This window comes from Leptonychotes weddellii, chromosome 4 (genome assembly GCF_054177405.1).
Source record: "Leptonychotes weddellii isolate Sample4059 chromosome 4, ASM5417740v2, whole genome shotgun sequence".
In the NCBI taxonomy this organism is placed as follows: domain Eukaryota; kingdom Metazoa; phylum Chordata; class Mammalia; order Carnivora; family Phocidae; genus Leptonychotes; species Leptonychotes weddellii.
The window spans coordinates 78,599,164-78,626,570 of NC_138372.1; the positions used below are offsets into that span (position 1 = coordinate 78,599,164).

The following is a 27,407-nucleotide window of genomic DNA, read 5'->3' on the forward strand; positions in this document are numbered from 1 at the left end:
GCGCCCCTCTCTCTCTTTTAAAGATTTTATTTATTTATTTGACAGAGAGAGAGAGTGAGAGAGGGAACACAAGCAGGGGGAGTGAGAGAGGGAGAAGCAGGTTTCCCGCGGAGCAGGGAGCCCGATGCGGGGCTCGATCCCAGGATCCTGGGATCATGACCTGAGCCTAAGGCAGACGCTTAACTGACTGAGCCACCCAGGCGCCCCTAGTTAAGAGTCTCTTGTGGTTTCCTTCCCTCTCTCTTTTTTTTCCTCTTCCCCTATGTCATCTGTTCTGTTTCTTAAATTCCACATATGAGTGAAGTCATATGGTATTTGTCTTTCTCTGACCTGTTGCGCTTAGCATAATACACTCTAGCTCCATCCATGTTGCTGCAAATGGCAAGATTTCATTCTTTTTGATGGCCGAGTAATATTCCATTGTATAAATAGACCACTTCTTCTTTATCCGTTCATCATTTGATGGACATTTGGGCTCTTTCCATAATTTGATTATTGTTAATAATGCTGCTATAAACATCGGGGTGCATGTGCCTCTTTGAATCGGTATTTTTGTATTCTTTGGGTAAATTCCTAGTTGTGTAATTGCTGGGTCATAGGGTAGCTCTATTTTTAACTATTTGGGGAATCTCCATACTGTTTTCCACAGTGGCTGCACCAGTCTGCATTCCCACCAACAGTATAAGAATGTCCCCCTTTACCCGCATCCTTGCCAACATCTGTTGTTTCCTGTGTTGTTAATTTTAGCCACTCTGACAGGTATGGGGTAGTATCTAATTGTGGTTTTGATTTGTATTTCCCTGATGATGAGTGACAAAATAAGTTTTTTATTGATGACCACTCGTGTTCCCCACCCTGGGGCAGGGTAATTGAAAGTACTCAGTGAATGGCTTCCTTTCCAAGCTGAGGGATGCCTTAATGGTGATGTGTTTGAGACCGTGCCTCTTGCTATGGTCAAAGGCAGACATTGACTCACTTTTGCCTCGGGTGTTTTGTATTTTTTAAACTCCTGAGGTAAAGGATAAAAATGAGCTAGATGTTTTCAAGGATAAATTTTTAAAGATCATGTAAAATTTTAGTTTTTTGTTTCATCAACTTAAAAAATGTTTGCTCCCACTTAAAAAAAATGTCAGAGCAATAGAGTGTATGCACATAGTTATAAAATAATAAAAAATGGCAGTCTCCTGTCCTATTCCTCACTACCCCTGAGCAGTCCACTTGTAATACTTTTTGCTTTCTCTTCTGACATTAACTTCAGTATACTGTTTTCACTTGATTCCTAAGGTTTAGACATTTTCTACTGACTTCCTCTTATGATAATTGAGGACCTGGCTTTTTACCAGCCTCCAAATTTCTCCCTTTTTTTTTCCTACTGTGAGTAACGGCTATAATTTTAGTAAAGTCAAAATATTTTTGCTCCACTAAATCTGCTGTATACATTTAAGAATCTTTCCCCAAATAGTTTCACAAGTCTGGTCATCTGTTAGTTGTCACTCCTTCTCCTTTCTCCCCTTTATTCTGCTCTTTGGAATACAGATCCTTCTGCTCCGATCTTTTCTCCCCCAGGCCTGTTGCACATATCATCTTCAGACCTCACCCCTCTTCTGTGTGGGTCTTGTCTCCTTGATCCTGTGCTTCCTTCTTCCTTGTTTTATTCCCTCATCCTTCTGAAGCAATCCTTCATAAATGAAAACTTAAATTAAAAAAAAATGGAAAAACTTACAAAATCAGGGACAAAATATCACGAATCCTTAGGTTCTTATCATCCAGATTCAAGTTATCACAGGTTTGCCACACTGACTGCATTTGTCCCTTTTTCCTTTTTCTCCTCCATCTGTCCTCCCCTTCTCCCTCTCCTGCCTCTCGCCCTCTCCCTTTCCTTCCCTTGCTGTAGTGTTTTAAAGTAAAGGTCAGTATTTTAAGTCATGGTGTCAGATGAGCTCTCCTTGAGAGGCAGACAACATTCGATACATACAGTGAATAGGAGACTTTGTCGGCATCACCCAAGTTGCTGACAGCAACTTCACGGGAAGGTTTATCCTGGAGCTTTGAATTACATGAACCAATACATTCCATTTTCCAGGGACATGGTGTTGGGTTTCTGGCACATAGAACATTTTCAAGCTGACCAGACATTTTGGCATAATGATTTTAGAACATTTTTCCTCCAAGATCATAGTACTTAAATTAATTAATTCCTCAATAAACTTGCTATTTGTTTTTTTTTTTTTTAAAGGTTTTATTTATTTGACAGAGAGAAAGACAGCCAGAGAGGGAACACAAGCAGGGGGAGTGGGAGAGGGAGAAGCAGGCCTCCCGCGGAGCAGGGAGCCCGATGCGGGGCTCGATCCCAGGACTCCGGGATCATGACCCAAGCCGAAGGCAGACGCCCAACGACTGAGCCACCCAGGCGCCCCAATAAACTTGCTATTTGTGCTATTGTTATCCAGTAGGTGAAATGTTTGGTTTATAATATTCAGGTATGAATAGTTAAAGTAATGTGATATTTAGTTCCCTTGAAAATCTGGTTCCTGTATAATACCAAATATAAATATTAGGATTTGACATCCAACAGGAAAACTATTTTGTTTTATTGGGAACTATACGGATTTGATGGCAAACGGCACACCGTGTCTATTAATGCCTTATCACATAGGTCAGGTAACTTTAACCTAATAAAGTAGATAGCTCCTTTTTTGGTATCACAAACCAGTAGCTGATGAAACATCTGATAACTAGAAATTATGCCATGAATTAATGTGTTAGCCTTGATATAATTGTAAATCCCATGCTAGTATTTTCATTCAGGAGTTCTTAATTATTGAAGACATGAGCATTTTTTTAACTTTTTGCATTTTCTGAATTGTATTAACAGAATAACAGAGATCAGTTTGATGTAAATAATTCGGAAATGCTGATAAAAATCTCTGCCTGGTCAATTTCTTTATAAGGGCTCCATTCTTCATGGGGTTTTTTGCTTTTTTATAGTACACGGATCCTGGAAACTTGCAGCTTTCTGAATAAATAACTTGTTTTATAGTCTTATTTTCTTTTCTTAGATCTTTATCCCCAGAAGGTAAGGAAATTAGGCTTATTATGAACAATTTATTGATGTATTTATAATAAAGTCTTCCCATTAATCTTACTTATACTGTACTTTACATGTTTTCAGCAATCCTCTTCTGAAAAGGTTATGCAGAAAAAGCTTTGAGTAGCAGGGATCAATGGATTTATTCATATAAATGGTTATTAATATACAGATTAAAGTGATATAAAGATGGGCAAAATGCTTCCCCTTAGTGACAAATAAAAGCATAATTGTAACTCAATTTTAATACTAATCATCTCACATTTTCCCAGTAGGTTGGGTGAAAATTTTTATTTATTTATTTATTTTTTATTTTTTTAAGATTTTATTTATTTATTTGACAGAGAGAGACAGCGAGAGAGGGCACACAAGCAGGGGGAGTGGGAGAGGGAGAAGCAGCCTCCCTGCCAAACAGGGAGCCCATTGCGGGGCTTGATCCCTGGACCCTAGGATCATGATCTCAGCTGAAGGCAGACACTTAATGACTGAGCCACCCAGGCGCCCCTGGGTGAAAATTTTTAACTAAGTAGTCATTTTAATGATGGCATTGATAATTTGTAACTCACAGGAATTTTGACGTGATTTCTACCAGCTCATTTTACTAGCCTCCTAAACCCGGCTGTGGCAGATTGTGTTTTCCAAAAATGGCTAAATATATATCCCACTCCCCATGTGCTCCTTAAATTGAGACACTCCTCTCACCAAGAGGTAGAGTCTGTGCTCTGTCCCCTTGAATGTTGTGATGCTGTGTGGCTTCCAAGGCCAGCCTGCAGAGAGGATGCAGCTTCTACATGACTTGCTCTCTCTTGCAATGGGCACCTTGGAAGTCCCAAGCTGTCCTGTAAGATGTCCAGCTACTCTGAAGCCACCATGCTGGAGAGACCATGCGGATATACCAAATGGACAAAGAAAAATGTCAGAAGATCCCCAGATGTTCTAGTCTTCCAGCCTGAGTACCAGACATAAGAGTGAATGAGCCACCCTCTGCCGGCAAACACATGTGCAAGCCTGAGGGGGAACTGCCCAGATGGGCCCAATTAAATCCCAGAACCATATGAGAAAATGTTAAATTTGACTGTCATTGTAAGACACTAAGTTTTGGGGGTAATTTATTATGCAGCCATAGTAAATGGAATACTGACCCTTCTCTATGGCTCCCTCATTCAGAGAACAGCACCATCATTCATATGACAATCCCCAAATTTCCACATCACATTATTTCTGGCTTGCCTGAGATCCAGATGGGGAGTTCCGATTGCATATGCAAATTTCCACTGTCTCAAATGGACCTATTTGGAGATACCTCAAATCACAGAGCAATAGGCAGCGATGCATGGGATCCATTCAGCGAGAGGAGCCAATGGTAGACAGCAATAATGCAGTCCACCACAATTACCAAAGCTGTAGAAGTCTATTAATACAATAAGAAGATAAATGTTTTTCAATATTCATATCTATGTGGTGACATGGAAAAGCTCTGAACACCAAAGTATCAACAGTCCCTCCGAGTGGGGCTAGTTCTCCTTAACCTCTGTACTGCTTGAATTTCTACAGTAAGATTTCAAGCACCTGAGGGAGACATGAGGCTGAGAGTTGCTGAATGCCACCTACAAGGTCATTTAGGAATCAAAGTCACAGAGCTAGACCTAATTCAGAATCATTTGCAGTGTATTTTGTCTGGTGTTTGCCTGCTTATCTGTATGTGTCTCACGTATTTTCCTGTTGTGATTTGGGCGTGTACAAAGAGAGATAACCATATGGACTGTATTTCTGGCTCTTTTACTTTAATTCCAGTCTTGTATATGAGGCCAGAGTTATTTACTTTTGCTTTATTGCTTCCTCATGGCCTCCTTCAGGTTATTGACAAAGTGTTGATGCCAGGAAGATTAAAAAAGTCTTTGGTGTTACCCAAGAAAAAGAAGCTGCATGTCAGGTAGAACTGACCAATAGTCTTGTCAGAGAAATTAGCACAAGCTAATAGATTTGTGTTTTCCCTCAAAGGAAGTATCTGTTTCAGGATTTTTAAAAATTTTTGTGGGTTAGTCCCGAGCATACCTTGGTTGTAACGAGAATTAGGGTTCCTGATTCAATTGCCATTAATTTGCAAATTGTCTCAAGGTAGTCCTTCTCTTTGCTTACTTATTTTTACATACAACAAGAAAAAGGAAAATGTGGATGTATATCCACTTAAAAAAGAATCCACGTTCGGGGTGCCTGGGTGGCTCAGTTGTTAAGTGTCTGCCTTCGACTCAGGTCATAGTCCCAGGGTCCTGGGATCAAGCCCCACATCAGGCTCCCTGCTCAGCGGGAAGACTGCTTCTCTCTCTCCCACTCCCCCTGCTTGTGTTCCCTCTCTCGCTGTCTCTCTCTTTGTCAAATAAATAAATAAAATCTTAAAAAAAAAAAAGAATCCACATTCAAAATGGGAAATTTGTAAAACAGATAAGTTATAGAGTTGGCCTATATCATTCTTTGATTTCCAAAAGGCTTTTCTTCCAGAATTCTTTTAAATAGAATGAGTCTAATATACTTAGGATTTTATTTATAGATCACAAAGAAATAGGAAGTGGTGGTCGGGGAGCCTGGGTGGCTCAGTCGGTTAAGGGTCTGCCTTCCGCTCAGGTCATGATCCCAGGACCCTGGGATTGAGCCCTGTGATGGTCTCCCTGCTCAATGGAGAGCCTGCTTCTCCCTCTGCTGCCCCCTGCCCCGCCCCCTCCCCCCACCCCGGGCTCATGCTCATGCTCTCTCCCTCTCTCTATCTCAAATAAATAAATAAAATTAAAAAAAAAAAAAAGAAATAGGAAGTGGTGGTGGTAAAGAGGAAAGGGCAGAGAAAAAATGTTTTAGGAAATCACAGTGATTAAAGATCAATCAAAGAATTTTAAAAATCCACTTGGAAAATTGTTAGGCCACCAGAAAAATATTAAGTTCATAATAACTTTAGGAAAATTGTGATAGAAAATGAAACCTCTTATGGTTTGCAAGATGGAGAGTGTCTTTTCCCCTGTAATAAAAGCCATCTTTTGGCACAAAGGAGAGGTATGGTAGTGTACTTTGTGAAAGCCAGACATGCAGTAAATGATGAAGGCTCTATTTCAGCAAGTCACAGGCAGAAAACAAAGCCCTAAATGATCGGCTAGAGCTACAGCTTTGTTGAACAGAGGATACTGCTTCATTATTCTACCATACACTTTGCAATCTAAACATTATTGCTATATATAAAAAGGTGATCTGTACATTTGTATGCTGAATAGCAGGCATTCTTAATGCCTTTTGGTGATTGGGTTGTAAGAGCATATTTAGCCTTTGCTTTCATTTTTACTGTTGGAGCAAATTAAACCATCCATAAGGTCCTAAACAACCAAAGCTCTTCTTTTCTCTCAATTTGTCAGTGAGCACTTGCTGGACTCTCTGAGAAAGATTTCTTTCCTGCTTGTCTAGGGTAGCATCTCTGGTTTGCAGATGCACAGGCTGCACAGGAAGGACCAGGCTATGAATCAGTGGGAAAACAGATTTTGAAATCTGGAGAATCCAACATTTCATTTTTTTTTTTTTGCATAGCTTGGTAATCTGGACATGGTCTCAGATCAGAAATGGAAAGACTGAACCTGCTCTACCATAGTAGAGGCTGGGAAAAAGTTCCCTCCCTCCCTTCCTTCCTCAATGGCAAAATCCTTATTGTTTTTTTCCCCCCAAATATAGAAATAAATATGCTCTTTGGGGAAAAAATGATTACATATAAAGTAGGAAATGAAATTATCTCCCCTCCCTGCCAATGTCCTCATAGGACATAACCCACTGTTAACATTTTCTTATAAATCATTCCAAATATTTTCTATAAATGTGAATATAATTGTATTTTTCTGAAACAAGAAAATGCAACACTTTTCATTTTGTAATGTGATCTTTTATCTTAACACCATATATTGGGCATTTTTCTGGGTCAGTATCTACAGACCTACAACCTTCAAACAGCAATATTGTTATTCATTTATTTTTATTTTTTAAAGATTTTATTTATTTATTAGACAGAGACATAGTGAGAGAGGGAACACAAGCAGGGGGAGTGGGAGAGGGAGAAGCAGGTTTCCCACGTAGCAGGGAGCCCGATGTGGGGCTCGATCCCAGGACTCTGGGATCATGACCTGTGCGGAAGGCAGACGTTTACCGACTGAGCCACCCAGGCGCCCAACAATATTGTTATTCATTTAAACAGATCCTTCAGTGATGGGCATTGCCCTCCTCATTACATATGGTGCTGCAAGGAATATTTTTTTCACTTACATCTTTCCACACTTACCCCTTCATTTCCTATGATATTTCATTCCTGTGATATTCATTTCTATGATATCTCATTCCCCCAGAGAGGAACTGCTGGGGCAAACAGTGTGCAAGATTTACGTTGTAGGATATATTGCCAGTGGCCCTCCAGAAATGTACTAGATACACTCCCACCAGATGTGTACGAAAGGCTTATATACTTTTGCCAAAACTAGATATTATCAATCTTTTTAATGTTTGTCAAACTAGGCAAAGGCTAATATCTAATTTCACTGTAATTTACAAAAGAACTGTTTTTTTCTGAATCCAGATCTGGTTGTGTTTCCTGCCGTCAAAGGCTCTGTTGCTTAACTTTGGGAACCCTCCCCTGCTCCCAATCTCTGCCTTGTCATGCTCTTTGGTGCATTGCTGGTCCTTGTTGGTATCTTGCTGCGGTCTATTCCCCTAGCTGAGCAGAGGGGGAGTTGCTCTCTGCCGATGACATAGATTCTCATCATATTTATGCACACACAATCACAAATCACAATCACACATATGCTACATCATACACATGTACATGATCTCTCTCTCTCTCTCACACACACACACTTCACATCACATACAAAATCACATAGGGAATCATATCACCCACACAACATCATATGTTAGTGTGTCACTGTACAGCAATCAAAATGAAATCAGTTTCTCTCAACTGGTTCAAAGGCCCATCACATTCCTGGGATGCTTCAAAAGCTCCCAGATGACTGTGGTCTTCTTGGGTGTCTGGCTTCTTATGTCAGCTCTCTGGTAACTTGCTCCTGGCTCTCCTGCAAGTTGAGAGCTCTTTCCTCCTGGCTGGGCACATTTGCACTCTCTGAGTGAGCCTGGAGGCTGCTGGTAGAAAGGTGAGAACTGAAGTTCTTGGGTACAAGCACTAATTTACAAGAAATGGTTGAAATCTGTTCTCTCTCTCTCTCACCCAAACCAATATATATTATTTCCCCTTGAATTTTGTTATAAGGATTTTGAAAAACTGTGGGAAGTCATAAGTAGATCCAGTTTTGTCTGGTTTCTGCTTAAAACATTCTGATTTACCATTAGTCTGTTTCTTTCCTAATGCACAGTTTGCTTTATTGATTTTTTCCCCCTTTGTCACCAGCATTCCTCAAAACAGAACTGCTAAAATATGCTGACCTCTTTTCTTTCCTCAGAGTTCCTTAGCAATAAGACGTATACAGAACATATCCATCAAATCTACTATTTAATTAAAATATGAAGTTAGGTTGGAGAAATATAAATAATAGAGCTTGTAAGCAATTTGTATATGAACACTACTTGTCCTTCTGGTTTTCTGTGTGAGAGCCTGGATCTAACTCTTCAGAGAGGAGTTTGTGTAACACAGCTCTGAGCCAGACAGACCTGGCTTTGATTCCTCTGTGTATGTAAACCCAGGATCATCTCCTTTTCTAAGCCTTGATTTTTTTTTTTTTTTTGCTATATAACATGTGATTAATGAAAGTACCACTAGCCATGAGGATTAAATGAAATTCATGAGAATTAAGAAAAGGAATGAAGAAGAGGGCTTTTACTACTGCTAACTATTATTTTTTTAAGTAGGCTCCACACCCAGCATGGAGCCCAACGTGGGGCTTGAATTCACAGCCCTGAGATCAAGACCTGAGCTAAGATCAAGAGTTGGACACTTAACTAATTGAGCCACCCATGCACCCCATTGTGGCTGATTTTTTCATTATAAAAGTTATATTTACTTACTGAGGAACATTTGGAAATATAGAAACATATAGTGACAAAAATCACCCCTAGATACTGTTAATAGTTTGGGATGATTCCTTTAGTCCATTTTATTTTATTTTATTTTATTTTAATTTATTTTTTAAAGATTTTATTTATTTATTTGACAGAGAGAGAGAGAGAGAGACAGCGAGAGAGGGAACACAAGCAGGGGGAGTGGGAGAGGGAGAAGCAAGCTTCCCGCGGAGCAGGGAGCCCGATGCAGGGCTCGATCCCAGGACCCTGGGATCATGACCCAAGCAGAATGCAGATGCTTATTGACTGAGCCACCCAAGCGCCCCCCTTTAGTCCATTTTAAAACAATGCGTAGTAAGGGGTGCATGGGTGGCTCAGTCAGTTAAGCGTCTGCCTTTGGTTCAGGTCATGATCTCAGGGTCCTGGGATCAAGCCCCATATCAGACTCCTGTTCAGCAGAGAGTCGACCTCTCCCTCCCCCACTACCCCCTCATGCTCTCTCTCTCAAATAAATAAATAAATAAAAATATTAAAAAAAATAAAACGTGGGGTTTTTTTTAATAAGATTTTATTCATTTGACAGATAGACACACAGTGAGAGAGGGAACACAAGCAGGGGGAGTGGGAAAGGGAGAAGCAGGCTTCCCGCGGAGCAGGGAGCCCGATGCGGGGCTCCATCCCAGGACCCTGGGATCATGACCCGAGCTGAAGACAGACACTCAATGACTGAGCCACCCAGGCGCCCCAACAACATGTGGGATTTTTAAAAAACAGCATAATCATTATATTTACACATATCCATATATATGTATACATTTGTATGTATATATAAAAATATACGTATATATAAATGTCATATATATGTAAAATTTTGTGTGGGTAGAAAAGGATTTTGTTAAGATTCAAGTCCTTATGTGCTACTTACTTCAATCAGCCCGAGTCTATTGACTTCTGTATCGAATGTCTGTCATCAGAGTTGTGTTTTAATCTAAATTGACCACTTGGGCATCTGTTAACCTTTCAACATTTCTTTGTGATATAGGTACAATCTCAAATCTTTCCCAACTCAGTCTTGTGAGTTTGCAGTTTCCCTGACGTTATTCTAATGTGCTAGCCCTGGAACATGGGAGATTTCTCTTCTCTTATGCACTGGCAAATATCTCAGAATCTTAAGTGCATCTATTACACAGCGCTCCTCTGTGTCCTTTTATCCTGCTCCTGTTCGATACCGTATTAAGGAACTGAAACTCTAAGAAGGCACATCAGGACAGAAATGGAGGAGCCACTGGAAAGGTTACCATTGTCTGGGTGTGAGATAAATACCCTTCCCAGAAGAATTCATTATAAATGATGCTGCTTTCCTGCTACAGGATTGATTTGCTCAAAAGAATGGATGGAAAATGACAGAGAAACACTTGGAAGCAGAGGGAGTGGTGGGGAGCAAGATGAGTAGCATTTGGACCCTGTTTTTAGGACAATGACTCTAGGGCTTTAGAAGAGTGATTGAAATTAAAATGAGAATCCTTGCATATTCCCTCCCCCCCAACTCTTCATGTGATTGCTTTTGAGCCAAGGATACTAAATGCAATAACTGAAAATTGGGGGAAATTATTTATTGAGAACACTTTTATTGTAGGGTGCTTTCTTCCTCCCTCTTTAAAAGAATCTTTTGCTGTCACAATGGATATGCAGTTCCCTCTGAACCGTAATATAAGGGGAGGAGAAAGTCCTTATTCCTGTGGAGATAACTGGAGTTGAAACATTTCATATGCTCCAGAGTAGAAAATTCAGGGACGAAATTGTACACAGAAAACAAAGGAAGCTATGCAGTGTGTCTACTCCCCACTGTGTTGGATATAAGCCTTGCCTATGAGCTGAAATTAAGCTTTGCCATAGCGACACTAGGAGTGAAGAATACTTTGGGTTAAAAGCACTTTTGTAAGAGAAAATCTGGGATGATCTGGAGTGGTCAGGGGCGAATCAAGGGGTTGGAAGAAATGCACTGTAACAGACAGTATCCTGAAATGCAGATTCAGACTCCTTTTATCCCCTGACGAGACTTGGTGATAAATGCCCCTTTAAACCCATGTACTCTTTTTCACATTGGTGTCTTAGACTCTTCTGGTATGTTGGTGTGGAGTCTCCAGCGTTCTTCCTTTGCTTCAGCAAAAGTTTCCATCCATGAGCTCCAATTCTTTCCAGATATTAAGCCCTTGTAAAGGAGAACTATGCAATCCTGATTGATGTCAATACGTCGTTCTGGGGTTAGCCTTTGGCCAAATCTGACCCACTGCCTTTTTCACAAATAAAGTTTTATTGGAACTCAGCCAGCTAGCCCATTCATTTTTCCATTGTCTAGGGCTGCTTTTGCACTATAACAGAATTTAATTGTGACAAAGGCGGTATGACCCACAAAACCAAAAATATTCGCTATCTGACTTTCACAGAAGAAGTTTGCTAAACATTGCTAGTTGATTAGATCATGGTGAGGTTGAAGCCCTAGCTTTTAATTTACATTTCATATATCCAGCCCCAGAAAGCTTCCTCATAAATGGTTGTGTGGCTGGTCAGATAGTAGTCCTCAATGTCTTTCCATTAGTGGGGACAGTTCCCTGTACATGTTCTGTAGACTTGACCCAGAATCAGTAAGCTGAGCTGAGTAAACACAGGATTTTGACTTTCAAAATGAACCATGAGTTAGTTTCCAATGCTGCTGTAACAAACTACCATGACCTTAATGCTTTTAAAACAACAGAAGGTTATTGTGTTCTGGAGGTCAGAAGTCTAAAATGGGGTAGCAGGGCTGTGTTCCCTCAGGAGACATCAGGGAAGACTCTTGTTCCCTTGGCCTCTCCAGCTCCTAGAGAATGCCTGCGTTCACTGGCTCATGGCCCTGGCCCCTCTTCTTATCACTCGGACTTTAGCTTCCATGGTCACCTCTCCTCCTCTGACTCTGACCCTCCTGTCTCTCTCTTGTAAGAATTGGATCACCTGGATAATCTGAGATAATCTCCCCATCTCAAGATCCTTAACTTAATACACTGGCAAAGTCACCTTTGCTTTGTAAGGCAACATAATCACCGGTGTGAGGAATTAGGATGTGGACATCTTTGTGAACCCCATGATTCTAGATACTGTAGATTGCAAATGCTTGCTTTCCCCTCTGCTCAGATATCCACAATAATTTTACTGATCGCCAAGCAGGGCGGTACTAAGAGAATAAAAACAAAAACCAAAAACAATAAAAAAATGGTTTGAAAGTTCTTATAGGTGTTTTATATACATTTTGAATGGAAAGCATGAGATATATATAGTGCTTCAAAGAGGACAGGAAGATATTCGGGAGATGAGTGAATCTTGATTGTATTAGAAAGTAAATTGATTATTTACTACATAAATAAAATGCATATTTGCAGAAATAAAGCACTTTCCAAACGAGCATATTCATTTTCCACTGCATTTTCTAAGCAACAGAGATTGTCTGCACATTTTCCAAATGCAAGACTGCTCCCATCCCATGCTAAGTATAAGGTACTCTCTGCAAGTTACCATGTGTAAGAGCAATACATTTGAATGATTTAACACAGAAACACAGAGTTCATAGATAAACTTCTTCACAGAATATGTTGCTGACTAATTGTGTCACTTGTATGACAGGCATCCATCATTCTCTGTTCTCTAAAATGGGACCTGCCTTTGGCCATAGTAGGGTAAGTATGGCGAGTCTATGTGAAAATAAGAATTTTTTTTAAGCATACTCATATTTTCAATGAACCATTCTCTAACTCATTGAGGACCTATTTGCAATTTCACAGCCCAGAGAAGTCCCTGGGGCCCAAATAGTTTCACTGTGTGTGGGTGAAGGTGTTATGAACCACAGAATATTATACTTGATTTGAGTATCTTTATGGCTGTTTAACATCATCTCAAATTGATCTTTCTTTCCTTTCACTGCAAAGTGTTCCATAGCCCCCCTTCTCTCCCGGGAGCCCGCCATCCCATCCTTGGTTCACCACAGCCCCTTACTTGCTTGCAATTTGGCTTCTAGATTCCTGATTATGTTGTCCTCTGCTCCCCAACACACTTATTTATTTATTTTTTAGATAAGTCTCATTTGGTATTTCCTGGGGCCCTAACTGCGCCGTGTGTTCTTCGAAGGCACATGTTGTCTTCTTTCTGCCTCGCAGACTTAGTGTGATACACGATGTCCTGCACATAGCGAGCTCTCAGAAAACTGCCTCCAATGAGGGTGCCGTGTTGCTCAGGAGTTTTTTATTCTGCTCATTCTAATGGCCACTGATTAAATGGCTTAAACTAGGTTTTAGCCATGTTGCTTTCAGTTTGTTTCCCCCTCCTTTCTTTTGACTTCCTGTTGACCATCTACCACGTAGAAACCATTCTCTCTTCTGCTGGACACCAAAGCCTACCACACTTTACTTTGTTAAATAACAAAGTGTCTACCCTCCTCCAGAAAACCTTTGTGGAATTCCTCTAATCATTTTCACCTTGCCAGCACCATCTAGGGGCCAAATTTATCTCCAACTCTACCCTGTAGTTACAGCTTATTCTTTGGAGGTGGGGCGGAAAACAGTGCTCAGGTCCATGGTTAGGGCTGAAAAGCTAACGTTGGACAAACAGTTCTTGAAATTTTCCTTGGTCATCTTGCTACTTCCTCTGGGTCCCAAATGTTCCTCACTTATAGTTCTGTTTGGAGACTTCCTTATTCTGCATTGTGTTATAGTTGGTTATTTCTCAACTCTTATTTGATTTTCAGAATTTTGTAAAAAGAGAAGATGGACATACTCAGTGGCATACCAGTATAGTGCTGGGTATTAGCTTATGGTAGGTATTCAATAGATATTTAGAATTTATTTATTTATTTATTTATTTATTTGACAGAGAGAGACACAGCGAGAGAGGGAACACAAGCAGGGGGAGTGGGAGAGGGAGAAGCAGGCCTCCCGCTGAGCAGAGAGCCCAATGCAGGGCTCGATCCCAGGACCATAAGATCATGACCTGAGCCGAAGACAGAAGCTCAATGACTGAGCCACCCAGGAGCCCCGATATTTAAGAATTTAAATAAAACAGTCTTTTCCGCCTTGGAGCCAAGTTTGTCTTGTGTTAAGGACTATTTCTACCATGCAAAGAGCTGCTGTTCTCAAATAGTATAAAACTGTCATCTGGATTCACTGCCAGCCCAAAACCTTCCTCAAAATGAACAGTTTCATTCCTTATTTCTTAAAGCATAAGCTTTTAAATTGTTGGAATGGTAATTACTCAGTAATGCTAAATGCTTCAATAAATGTATAACGTGCTTTGCATATTGAAGAACTATTTATAGAAATATTTATAATTTAATTGTATAATTTGGGCAAATTAGCCTCTCTGTGCCTAGGTTTTTTATTCTGTAAAGTCGGGGGGAAGTACTGAGGACAAGCTCATGATCCTTTTTCTTTTCAGAAATTCCTGGCAGTTCTACCTCTACTCCATAGCTTTCCTGTGCCCAAAGTGGTCTAATCTCTCTGCTAGTCACAGGATTCTCCAGATTTCCGCTGTACATGGGGACAGCTCCTAGTACAGAAAATGGCAATTTATGTGCGATAAGATCGCCAGTTGACCTTACCTATGTGTTCTCTGCATGCTTTTATTGCAATCAGGGTAAAAATTAGAAAATCAGGGTGATAGCATCCGTCTGAGGAAGGGTAGAGAGCTGATTTTGTGACAAGTTTTTTTAAAAAAATGTTAACTGGGGCCCAAGATGTAAATTAGCAGTTAAACATTCCTCTGCTGGGTGAGATGTGTCAATCAAGAAGTATCAATCTCAAGTTTTACTAAAGAGAGATTGTGGTTGATTTAAGACACCTGTCTTGGATTAACATGGAGCAAGACTTAAAACTGGCCTGCTAAAGAGAAGGCGAGGTTCTAGATGCTCTTTGTTGGGAGTGACATTTAGTGGGGCAGGTTTTGGAGCCCAGCAAGGGCCAGCACTGTTCATGAAGCTGATCCTGCAGGTGCGAGGCTTGTGGGTTTCACTTCCAGTTTTCCCCTCCAGCGATCACTGAGAGCCCCCCTCGAGGCACCATCTGCAGGCCTATGGGAAAGATGATTTAGAATACGTGGGAAAGGAAGAAGTTAATTTTGAAAGTCGATTTCATTACACTATCTGCTCTCTTAGAGCTTCCCCTTTGCGCCTCTCACCTTTTTTCTTACCCACGCTGCAGAACAATTTTGGCATTTGAATCTACCCCAAACTACTGGTTCCTAGTTTCAGTTTCTGTATTTAGTTGGGAGATACAGGTGGGTTGCAGGAAAGTTATGGTTCAGTGTCTTGCCAGGCTCAGCAGATACCGTTCAGGAGTGCAAGGCTACTACTGTTCATGTCTGACGTCTGTATCTTGGAAGCTCAAAGTATTTTGTTGATGTTGTCACATTCATTTTACCTGAGACAAGCTGGAGGCATGTATTATTGAAAAATTTTCTTTAAAGCTCTACTTTCAAGTGTAAGAGAGAGATCAAAGGAAACTACTGCCTATATATCGGTTAGTCATATTCTAAAATATGACAGAGAAAAAAGCTGGGGGAGTTTTAATAATAATAAGTTTCTTTCATTCTCTTGGGACAGTATGAGGAGGTCATCAGGGATCCAATGACAAGGCAGGCTTCACTCAGGGAAGGGTGTGCTAAAGGAATAGGATATAGTGCAGAGACTTGCATTTAGCTTGAAGAGGGGCATGTTATACATGCGTACCTTTTCAGTGCATCCTAGGAGATTGGTCATTGATTTAAGGTGTCTCCAAATTGACTGGACTTACACTTTCAAGCTTTGCTGACTCCATTCCTTTGTTTTGGGCCAAAAGAACTCACATTTTTTTTTTTTTAATTTCTGGACAGAATGAATTGGAGGTACTGTAGAACCTTAAACTGTTATGATGGTGCTTCATAAATTAATCCAATACCTCATAAAAGTATTGGATTAAGAATCAACAAATCTGAATTATTTCCTTTCTTTGCTGTTGCGCGTCTTTACTGAGTACAACACTAAGCATCTCCAGGCCTGATTTCTTTTATCTATACAATGAGAGCAAGGAAACCTATCAACCTCTAAGATCCCTTCCAGCTTTACAATGTCCAGAAGTACACAACATGTTTTATTGCTTGCCATGCAGGAAAAAGTGCAGAGTATCAGAGTCTCCTTGTCTGAATCTCCCTTGCAGTCTTTCTCTCTCTCTCTTAAAATCACAGTTATAATTTAAAAAATCTTAGTCAAAACTCTGCATGTTTACCATAGAGAAAAATGAAAATAGATAAAAAATAATGAAAATTATGCATCATCTTACCAATCTTGGTTAACTACTATTAACATTTTGATGTGTATAGTTTCTGACATTTTTTTTCTGAAAACACACACACACCCCTTCATTATGTCAGTGACATCTCAAAGGGTATTATGGTTTAGTGCATTAAGAAACTGGCACTACTAGATTTTGGAATACACCCAGAATTCCAAGGAGGATACAGAACAGTCCTTTGCTTTCTCCTTTGAGTTTTGTGTCCCTTCATCCAGGTTTGCCTCATTCGGACTTCTGGCCTCCCTCCTGTCTTAGAATTTTTACCTTTTCCCCCCTTTCTCCTACTTTATTGGTTTGACTGGCTTCACCTTCCAGAGAGGCTGTGTCAGCACCTTTCATCTTGTGCTTCCTTGGAAGGGACCTTTGCTTATTCAGACTTAAACATTTACAGGGCAATCAAAAACTTTGGTTATATTGATGACTTCACTAGGCTAAACAGATTTTCTATCTCTTTTCCTCCTACCTTAAAAAGACATAAACAAAATAAAATAGAACAAAAGAATCACTACAACAACAATAATGTCATAACAACAAAATGCAAAACTCCTCCCAGGAAGAAGCAGAAGGGAAAGAAAATAAGAAGGTGAGGGAGAGGGGCACCTGGCTGGTTCAGTTGGTAGAGCATGTGACTCCGGATCTTGGGGTTGTGAGTTTGAGCCCCATGTTGGGTGGACAAGTTACATAAAAATAAAAGAAAAAATCTTAAAAAAGAAGAACGTGAGGGAGGAAGAAAATTCTGACTTGCTTTATATTCACATATATAAATACTTTCCTAACATACTTCCTATCTCAACTATCTATTTAAAAAAGGTGATCATATTTCATATGGTTTTAAATCCACTTTTTCGCATAATAAATCCATCATAAAAATCTTTCCACATCATCTAACAAATATCTAAATCATATTTTTAATGGCTGCATATTCTTGCATTGAGGAGAGATAACTGTCTAACTTAACCCCTACTATTGTTTTTTCTATTATGAAAAAATTACATTACAATGGATGAACAGGCTAGGGTAATGGTATAGTTATTTATGTCTTTGTTTAGAGTCAAGTCCATGATAGGTATGTAGCAAATACGTGGCCATAGTCTGGCAGACAATATACATTATTAACAGATTATGAGCCTGTAGCTGAGGCTTTCAGTACAGTGCTCCGGGTAGCCACAACTAGCTGATTGGAGATGACAAGCTAGATGTCACTTTACATCTCTGGGTCCCCATATTGCCAACAGCTGGAATGAAGGGGTATTAGAATGTTTCACATTGATGAGAACAGTAAATTTTTTTATATTACGTTTATATAAATCCTACTGAGTTGGCAATTTGCAAAAAGAGATAGTTGGTACCATGGACTAAATGTGTTGCACTCCTCAGCCCTCCTCCCCTCCCCCCAATTTATATGTTGAAGTCCCAATCTCCCATGTGACTGTATTTGGACATGGGGCCTTTATGGATGTAATTAAGGTTAAATGAGGTCATAATGGGGGGGACCCTTGTCTGTAGAATGGGTATCCTCATAAGAAGAGACACAAGAGAGCTTGCCTGCCTGTGCCTGCCTGCCTGCCTCCCTCCCTCCTTTCCCTTCCTTTCCTTCCTTCCTTCCTCTCTCTCTTTCTCTCTCTCTCTCTCTTTCTTTCTTTCTTTCAAATGAGGTCATAATGGGGGGGACCCTTGTCTGTAGGAAGGGTGTCCTCATAAGAAGAGACACAAGAGAGCTTGCCTGCCTGTGCCTGCCTGCCTGCTCCCTCCCTCCTTTCCCTTCCTTCCTTCCTCTCTCTCTCTTTCTTTCTTCCTTCCTTCCTCTCTCTCTCTCTTCCTTCTTTCCTCTTTCTCTTCCTTCTTTCCTCTCTCTCTTCCTTCTTTCCTCTCTTCTTTCTCTCTTTCTTTCTTTTTCTTTCTTTCTTTCTTTCTTTCTTTTCCTTCCTTTCTTTCTTTCTCTTCCTTTCAGTCATGTAAAGACATGGGGAGAAGGTAGCTGTCTATAAGCCAGGCAGATAGCTCTCTCTAGGAACTGAACTGGCCAGCACCTTGATAGGGGACTTATAGCCTCCACAACCATGTTGTCTAAATTACCCACCTATGGTATTTTGTTATGGCAGCCAGAGCTAAGACAGTTGATACATTATCACTATAGTTAAGAACTAAATATCAGGATTTCCTCAGAAAGACGTGGTTCATTTGGCTAAACAAGAACTAATGTTTCCATTTGAGAGTCAGAAATTTTGAAGCATTGTGTCAATTCTGTTGGTACATCACCTGAACAAATCACAGAATCATGGGATTGATAGGTGAGAAAGAAACATGTTCACATGGTTCAGCCTCCTATCAAGGCAGTAATAATTTTTTCAAATACCACACAGGTTTTACTTGAATTATTTATGAATTGTTCTTTATATGAAACAGATTTACCTAATTATAACTGCCACCCATAGGAACCAGCCCTGCTGTCTTTACCTGATGGAACAACTCTGTTCTTTCTTCCACTTCATCCATCTTTTCAGATGCTATGATGGTTAATTTCACATGTCAACTTTTCTGGACCATCATCCCCAGATATTTGCTCAAACATATTCTGGATGTTTCTGTGCAGGTGTTTTTGGATGAGATTTATATTTAAATTGGTGGACCTTGAGAAAAGCAAATGACTCTCATCATGTGGTAGGCTTCATTCAATCATTGAAGGCCTGAATAGAACAAAAGGCTGACCTCCCTTGAGCAAGAGAAAATTCTCCAGCAGACTGTTTCTTGACTTCATCTACAACATGGCTTCGCTGATGCACATGGGCCAGTGCTCATGCCCCCTGCTGCTTCCTGGTTCTACATCCACTGCCTTTGGACTTGAACTGCAACTCTTTCCTGAGTCTCCAGCATGCTGGCCTCCCCTGTCAGACTTTGGACTTGCCAAACCTCCACAATCACTTGAGCCAATTCCTTGAAATAATTCTCTTCTGTTATGATATGATGTGATATAAATAATACAAATATACATATGTAGATAAAATAAAAATAAATATGTATATTCTGTTTCTCTGGAGAAGCTTAATACAGATACATTATATTTCTTCTCTTTTCCAAGCCATCCATTGGCTTCTCAACTCAGGCTTCTTACAATAAACTCAAAGACCTACACAATATTCCCTTTATCTCCTCTACCTGGAAAACTTCCATCAATAGCTCTCTGACTTCATGTGCTCCTCCTAACTCCCTGGATCACACTAATTTAATCACACTGGCCTAGCTGTGCCTGTCTCAATGTCATTGCTTTTGTAATTTCTTCTGACCAGAATGCTAGTCCTTCAGATATCCGCAGAGCTGGGTCCCCAATTTTTTTTTTCACATTTTTACTCAATAGTAATTTTCTGTGAAGACTTTCTTAGTCCCTCCTTTAAAAAATTCAATGACCCTTCCCAACATTTCCTATTCCCTTCTTTATTTTTTTTCCCTTGGCACTAATTACAATCTATTATACATTATATATTTTACTTTCATCTTTACCATCTGATTTCCCCTCTAGAATGAAAGTTTCATGGGAGTTGGAATTCTTATCTATTTTATTCAATGCTATATTCCCAACACCTAGACCCATGCCTGGGATATAAGAAATAATCAATATTTGTCAAATAAGTGAATGAGAATGTCACTCTTTTTTTTGAGACTTCTAGGTTGATTTTCAAAGTGAATCTTTAAAAGTTAGTAAATTTTTTGCTTAATTTTGATATTTTTACACACTGGTAATTATTTTGAAATTGGAATATGTTGTATATTAAATGTATACCTTAAGTTCCTTAGTTTTCACTCCATTGTTGAATGCTGTTGTTAAATCAATGAAGCATCTCATAAACAATGGCATCTTAGAACTAGGAAAATAATGAGCTTTCATGGGAGAATTCAGTTGATGATAGCAGTCATATGTATCAAGAACTGGGAAAGGTCTGAGATTTTAACCTACTTGCAAATGAACAAGTTTCATGGATGCTGGCTGAGGATATGAGTATCTTCGCTCAGAGACAAATCCTGACTTAGGGATGAAGGACCTCATTACCTACGAAGCAGCAGGCAGCATGAACACTGGGCTATGCACATCAGTTCCACTTGTCCCAGAGTCTTACAGAAGTGATGTGGATGGGCCTGGATGGATGCATATATGTGTACTAGGTTGTATTTTATTTATTTATTTATTTATTGACAGATAAAAGTTGGCTTTATTGAATAACTGATCTGTGTTATTGCCGAGACCACTATGTACAGACTAAAGAGAGGGAATTTTATTTTATTTTTTAAATTTTAATTCTAGTATAATTAACATACACCATTATATTAGTTTCAAGTGTACAATATAGTGATTCAACACTTGTATACAACACCCAGTGCTCATCACAACAAGTGCACTCCTTAATCCCCATCGCCTATTTTACCCATCCCCCACCCCCTTCCCTCTGGTAAGTGTCAGTTTGTTCTCTGTAATATAGAATCTGTTTCTTGGTTTGTCTCTCTTTCTCTCTTTTTTTTTTTCTTTTGTTCATTTGTTTTGTTTCTTAAATGCCACATTTGAGTGAGATCATATGGTATTTGTCTTTCTCTGACTGACTTATTTCAGTTAGCATTATACTTTCTAGCTCCATCCATGTTGTTGCAAATGGCAAGATTTCATTCATTTTTATGGTTGGATAATATTCCATTTTATACACACACACACACACACACACACACCACATCTTCTTTATCTGTTCATCTATGGATGAACACTTGGGCTGCTTCAATAATTTGACTATTGTAAATAATGCTGCTATGAACATAGAGGGGCATGTATCCCTTTGAATTACTGTTCTTGCATTTTGGGGGTAGATACCCAGTAGTGTAATTACTGGAATGTAAGGTAGTTCTATTTTTAACTTTTTGAGGACCCTTCCTACTGTCTTCCACAGTGGCTGCTAAATTGCATTTTAAAAGAACCCAGAGTTTAGGGATCCCGAATCTTTTATAATGGGCAGTAAGGATGTCTGTCCATTGCTCCAGAGAGAGACACTATTTCTGTTTTTCCAAAGCTGTTTGCTATACAAAGATCGTTAAAAGATAGTCTGGAGCAAAGGACTTAATCCATTAGTGCCTTTGCAAAAACTCACAGAAACATGAAAGACATATGGGGAATTGTCTCTCAACAAAATGTTTATTTGGTTTGTACCATGGTTTGTACCTTTGATTTGCACAAAGCCAGGCATATGTTTTATGTATATATTTTATATATTGCCAAATTTTATATTTTATATATTTTATATATTGCCAAATCCCCTAAATTGGGGTAGTGTTTTATAATTATTATATAAATTATATACAGATATGATTAATATATAAAATATATTCTATACCTATATAAATTAGCATTATCTAAATATTTACAGTGTGACTGATAACTTTTTAAAATGTAAAGTAGGAAACTGATAAAGGATAAATGAATATCTCCAATGCTATTGCGTGCCTGCCTGTCTATCTATCCATCTATCCGTCTACCTATCATCATTATCAATAGTATGTTATTTGTCAAATAATGACCCTTGAATTTTCACTGTTATTAGCTAAAAGCTTGATATAATATCTGTGGCTTAAAGATGGGTATTAATTCTGTCTTCAGTATTGGTAATATAAAAAGTTTTCATTGAGTGGAGAAATGGAATAAAATATATTTAATGGGAACTATTGATTATGATGTTATGAAATCAAGAATATTGCTTATTTTAATCAACCATAACACAGAAAAAATGTTGAAAAATATCTTTAGGATATGAGGATGAGTGATTTTTTTAAAAGGTGACAGGAAATTTGTCCCTGAATTAAGAATATGCTTACTTAATCTTATTTTTTTGTCTTGGCCTTCTCAGATTGACTCTGATTCAGCTGAAGGAAAGTATAAATATAGCAGTAGGTAATACAAGACTTCAGACAGATTACTCTTGTGATGAGAGTGTGGAATGTACAGTGGGTTACAACTCTGCTGAATTTTTAGGGTAATTGCAATAGTTTAGGATTTCAGGATCACTGCCGATGTGATCATCATCATTATTAGCTGGTATAAGCATTTACCCTTAATTTTCATTTTTAAACACTGCTTCTAGTGAAAGGGTGAATTTCAATTCAGTGTATTAAATTTAGTATTTACCTTCTAAAATCCAGTGGTTGGTTATGCTTGCTAATTCTGTCATAAAATTTCATCTGCTGTAAAATTTTAACACTGGAGAATTTACATTTTGTGCTTGAAATTCAATGCATTAATATTACAAATATGAGGCAGATGAAATATTGTTAAAAAGTAAAGTGACTTATTATAGAAATATGCCTGAATTCAGTAATTTGATATTTTAAAAAAATATATTTGCCTTAACTGATTTGTTGTTTTAGCAAATGATTCCTACACTCAGGATCTTTGTGTAGACCTTAAGAATAATTTGAGTCTCCCTCTCTTGGAGTAGACTTACTGGACACTTTCAGTTCAGAGTGATACCCTTTAGGCTGGGCTAGTACAGGATTGGGGTTAGTACTGAAGATGAAGTCATGGGGCTTCCTACCGGTCTTCTCACTGAATTTTATTGCACATGGAATGCCCAATTGAATAGAGAGCTACAGATCCCAAAGATATAGACGTGAAGAACATGGAATTTTACTGACTCAATTGTGATTTGTAGGTCTCTGCCACATACTTTACTCCAACCAAAATCCTACACCACATGTTGTGAAGAGTTATTCTCAATATGGCAATATTTTCAAAGAGTGGTCTCCAAACTTTCTGCATCATAATCTCCTGGGTGCTTATTAAAAATTCAGATTTGTGAATTCCACTCCAAACTTAATGTATTGGAATCTTGGAGGTAGGGTATCTCATTTTTTTTTTAAGATTTTATTTATTTATTTGACACAGAGAGTGACAGCATAAGCAGGGGGAACGGCAGGCAGAGGGAAAAGAAGCAGGCTTCCCACTGAGCAGGGAGCCTGATGCAGGGCTTAATCCCAGGACCCTGGGATCATGACCTGAGCTGAAGGCAGATGCTTAACCAACTGGGCCCCTGTTTTTCCATCTTCCTCCCCCGGGAGGAGCCGCGCGGGAGTGCACCGCAGGGATCCGCTGGGTTTGGAGACTCCACCCGGGGTCGGGTGCCAGAGATAGAAACGCGCGGTCACAGGCCGGGCGAGCACGGAGTGCGGCCGGAGACCGGGGAGACGGGAGTGACTGGCGGCCTTCCTCCGGGGGCCCACGGAGGAGCGGGGCCCCGAGTTCTCGGCTCCTCCGGGACGGAGACTGGGAGGCCGCCATTTTCACTCTCTGCCTCCAAAGCTGTACCTAGGGTATCTCATTTTTAACAAACTTCTCAGGTAATACTTGGACACACTGAAGATTGAAGGTAAGTATACCGGTTGGGGCATCGGGAGAGAAGCCAGGTGATTAAGGTCACTGATCCTGGTGGGAAATTTGGTATGTAGTGTATTAGTGTGATGTAGGGCAAAATGAGTGTGATGGTTAATTTTATGTATCAACTTGGCTAGGTAACAATACTGAGATATTCGGCAAAACAATTTCTAAATGTTTCTGTGAAGGCATTCTTTTAGATAAGATTAATATTAGAATCAGTAGACCTCAAGTAAAGCAAATTACCTTCCATAATGTGTGCAGGCCTCATTCAAGCAGCTGAAGGCCTTGATAGAAAAACATTGACTTCCAGAAGAAGAGGGATTTCTGGTAGCAGATAGCCTTTGGACTTGAACTGTAACTCTTCCCTGGGTCTCTAGCCTGTTGGTCTACCCTACAGATTTTGGACTTGCCAACCCTCCACAATCCCACGTGAATTTATTCATTAAAAGAAATATCTCTCCTCTGTTGATTCTGTTTCCCTGGAGAATACACTGTGGTACAAGGATCCCCTTGGGGAATGTGAGGACATATTCTCTGGTTTTCAAAATGAGAATTTTAAAATTTTGTGTTTGCATTTAATGAAAGCTACAATAATTAAATATTCATATTCAGGATCATCTAGATGTTTACCTCCTATCGGAGGGCCATCATATGATTTCAGTAATATAATTAGTAATTGATTTATGATTGTTGTGCCAGCTGAGTGTCTAAACAGATAGCATTTAATTTTTAGAGTGTTTTTGAAACTTAAGTCCATAGACTTCTGTGTACAGTTATCAGATAAAATGAAGGAGGCCCAGGTAAAACTGATAAGCAACAAATAATTTTTAATACATGTATGTACCAAATATTGCCTGGGACCTCTTTATACTTATCATTTTCTATTGCTTATTTGAAATTCAAATTCAACTGGGCATCTTGTATTTTTATTTGCTAAATCTGGCAATCCTAATTTTGAGGGTGTATTTCCTGAGATTCAAATCTTCCCAGATTTGAGGCTTTCTTTTCACGTATTTGTGTGTGTGCTTGTATGTGTGTGTATTTGAGGCAGAGAGATGGTGCTTCTTGATAACTGCATTTTGTCATAGTTACTACTATGGTACTCTTCATCCTCTGTTTCATCAATCTTTGGGCAATTTATTGACATTAACCAAACTCTCAAGAGACCTTTTTGTAATTCAGAAAGTTTATATTGATTTACAACAGGAAATATTTTTGGCCTATTATAGTTGAGGTTTCTGTGTGGCTGGATTCACTTAGGAACCAAATGGTATACGGAGATAGAGCTTGAGGAATTCAAACGTAGGGCAAAGGGAATGGATGGATATTCTTTAGAAATCACTCTGATTGACATATTAGCTTGATAAAGCCCCTTTGTTTTTTCTAGAATTTTTTTTTTGTTACATAATTTGGACTTTTTTTTTAAAAAAAAAACAGATTGTCTCTTCCATTGGACATGGCTGAAACACATGTCCAAAATATTCTCTCCCAACTCTCCTTTCTATAGTCCCTGCATTGGCCCAAAACCCAACTCCTATTTCAGTTTTCTACCTCACTGCAGTACCTTCCAAACATCCTTACAATGTCAACATCCAATTTTACAGTGACTACCTTTTCAATGGACTGTCTCCTAATTGCTTCTGGGATGTTTTCTAGGTGCCAGTGGATCTTATTCATTCTGTTTGGATGACTTGTAGTCTCAGAGAGCATGTCCTTTTTATGTCCTTGTTCTTTCCATCTAATTTTTAATGTCCAGAGTTAAAAAAAAAAATAATAGGAAGACATTTTACTTTGGGGCCTTAAGTATTCACTGTCTATTCTCTAGGTGAAGAGTAATATAATCCTTCTTAAAGCTGGCATTATAGTTATAGGCTCATTTCACATAACCATTGCAATTGTCTTATAGGCTCATAAGTGAAAGTTGATCCTCTACCCATAGGAAAAAATTAGTTTCTACAGCATATGCATTAAAAACCATATGACTTTTTAATTTTATTCTTTTCTTTTGTAAGTGCTCCCATTTACTACAAAATCTAATTTAGGTGGTGATTTAGAAGAATGGAAACTATTAAAATAAAACCAACCAAAAATTAAAGTTATTTTATAGAGGAGGGTGAGAATCCCGTAATGATTTCTTATTATAAGCTCTCTTAGAATAGTTCACAATACAACATAAAAAGTTAAAGAATGGCAGTAGTTTCTCCAAATAATTTATTTGTTTTTTCCCCAATAATTTAATATAAAGACATTATCTCTTATTCCAAAAGATGAATTTTCTTCCAGAGTTCAGATTTAAAACAGATAATTTGGGGCTCTGACTGGCTCAGTTGGGAGAGCCTGCGACTCTTGATCCCCTTGTGAGCTTGAGCCCCACGTTGGGTATAGAGATTACTTAAAAATAAAATCTTAAAAAACAGAACAAAGCACTGAGATATTTTAACACTCAATCTGAATTCATTCAAACAATTAGAAATCTTGAGAGAAAAAAATGAGCGCTATTAAATGTTATGCTATCTAAAGTCTTATTTGGTCCAGCTTATCTCCTATAGTGTCACACACACACAAACACACACACACACACACACACACACGTTCATACAGGTTCTTCCTTCAGATGTCCAGGTTTTTATTTAGCTTTACTGTTTAATAAGGACACTCAGGACACATAACTCCTCCCAACAAGGACATAATTTATCATTTCTAATAATTGTACCTTATACTTGCATTTGCTTAGGAATGTACAAAAGGCTTAGTAGGCATGTAGGGCAGGTATAACTACACTTTATTTCCATTTTGTAGGTAAAGAAAGTGAGAATCACAGAAGTGAAGTAACTTGTGCAGCTAAAAAGTGACACAGTGGGAACTCTAAGTCCAGTCCTTTTAACTCCAAATTCCCTTTCCCTTTCAATACAGTTAAGAGTTGTCATGAGCTTTACAAGAGGTAACGTGTGAAAAATGTTCTAGAGTATTAGTTGCTACAATATGTTCTCCAGCTTATTTCTTAAATCTGACTATCAGATTCCTTTGGGAATTTTTACTTGAAAAAATACTCCCCAGATGATTCCAATGATCAGCTAGAAGGGAGAACAACTTGTTAGGCTGCATTCCCAGAAGACAACTCACTGGTTATGTCAGTAGACTGCTGGTTATGTATTTTGTCAAAAAGTGTTCCCTACTGCCTTTCTTTGAGTTGCTAAGTCTTATTCTCCTTTGTCCAAAGAAGACATAATAAAAGTTACTATCTTTACCTTTATACCTTGCACATGTAGGTGATGTGTTAGAGGCTATTGGCATTATCTAAATGTGAGGAAGGTAATAAGATTATAATTTGCAGATTAAGATGCTGAGGCTCAGGGAGAATAAGTGACTTTCCCAAAGGAAGTGCCATTTAATAGGCTGATTTGGTTAACATTAGGCTGATTATTAGTTCATTAATGATAATGATCAGGAGTAACTGAAGCATATTCAAGTTCTGTCATCAAGAGTTTCTTTTCAAAAAGAAAGGCACACAGGATCTTTTTTTTAAAAAATAACACTT

At 39.0% G+C, this 27,407-nt stretch overlaps 2 long non-coding RNA genes across 4 annotated transcripts in view; one reads left to right on the plus strand and one right to left on the minus strand.

The window, feature by feature from the left end:
- Positions 1–27,407, minus strand: part of LOC145721055 (uncharacterized) — a 381,812-nt gene that overhangs the window by 349,670 nt on the left and 4,735 nt on the right. The window lies entirely within an intron of this gene.
- LOC145721054 (uncharacterized) overlaps positions 1–27,407 on the plus strand; it is a 92,845-nt gene that overhangs the window by 57,874 nt on the left and 7,564 nt on the right. For 2 of the 3 annotated variants that reach the window (XR_014144528.1, XR_014144530.1), the window contains 3 exons: positions 12,776–12,828; positions 13,893–13,960; positions 14,018–14,222. This is a non-coding gene — a long non-coding RNA (uncharacterized LOC145721054). Of the gene's footprint in view, positions 1–12,775; positions 12,829–13,892; positions 13,961–14,017; positions 14,223–27,407 lie in introns of those variants that run through there. The other variant, XR_014144529.1, reaches the window with a different exon arrangement.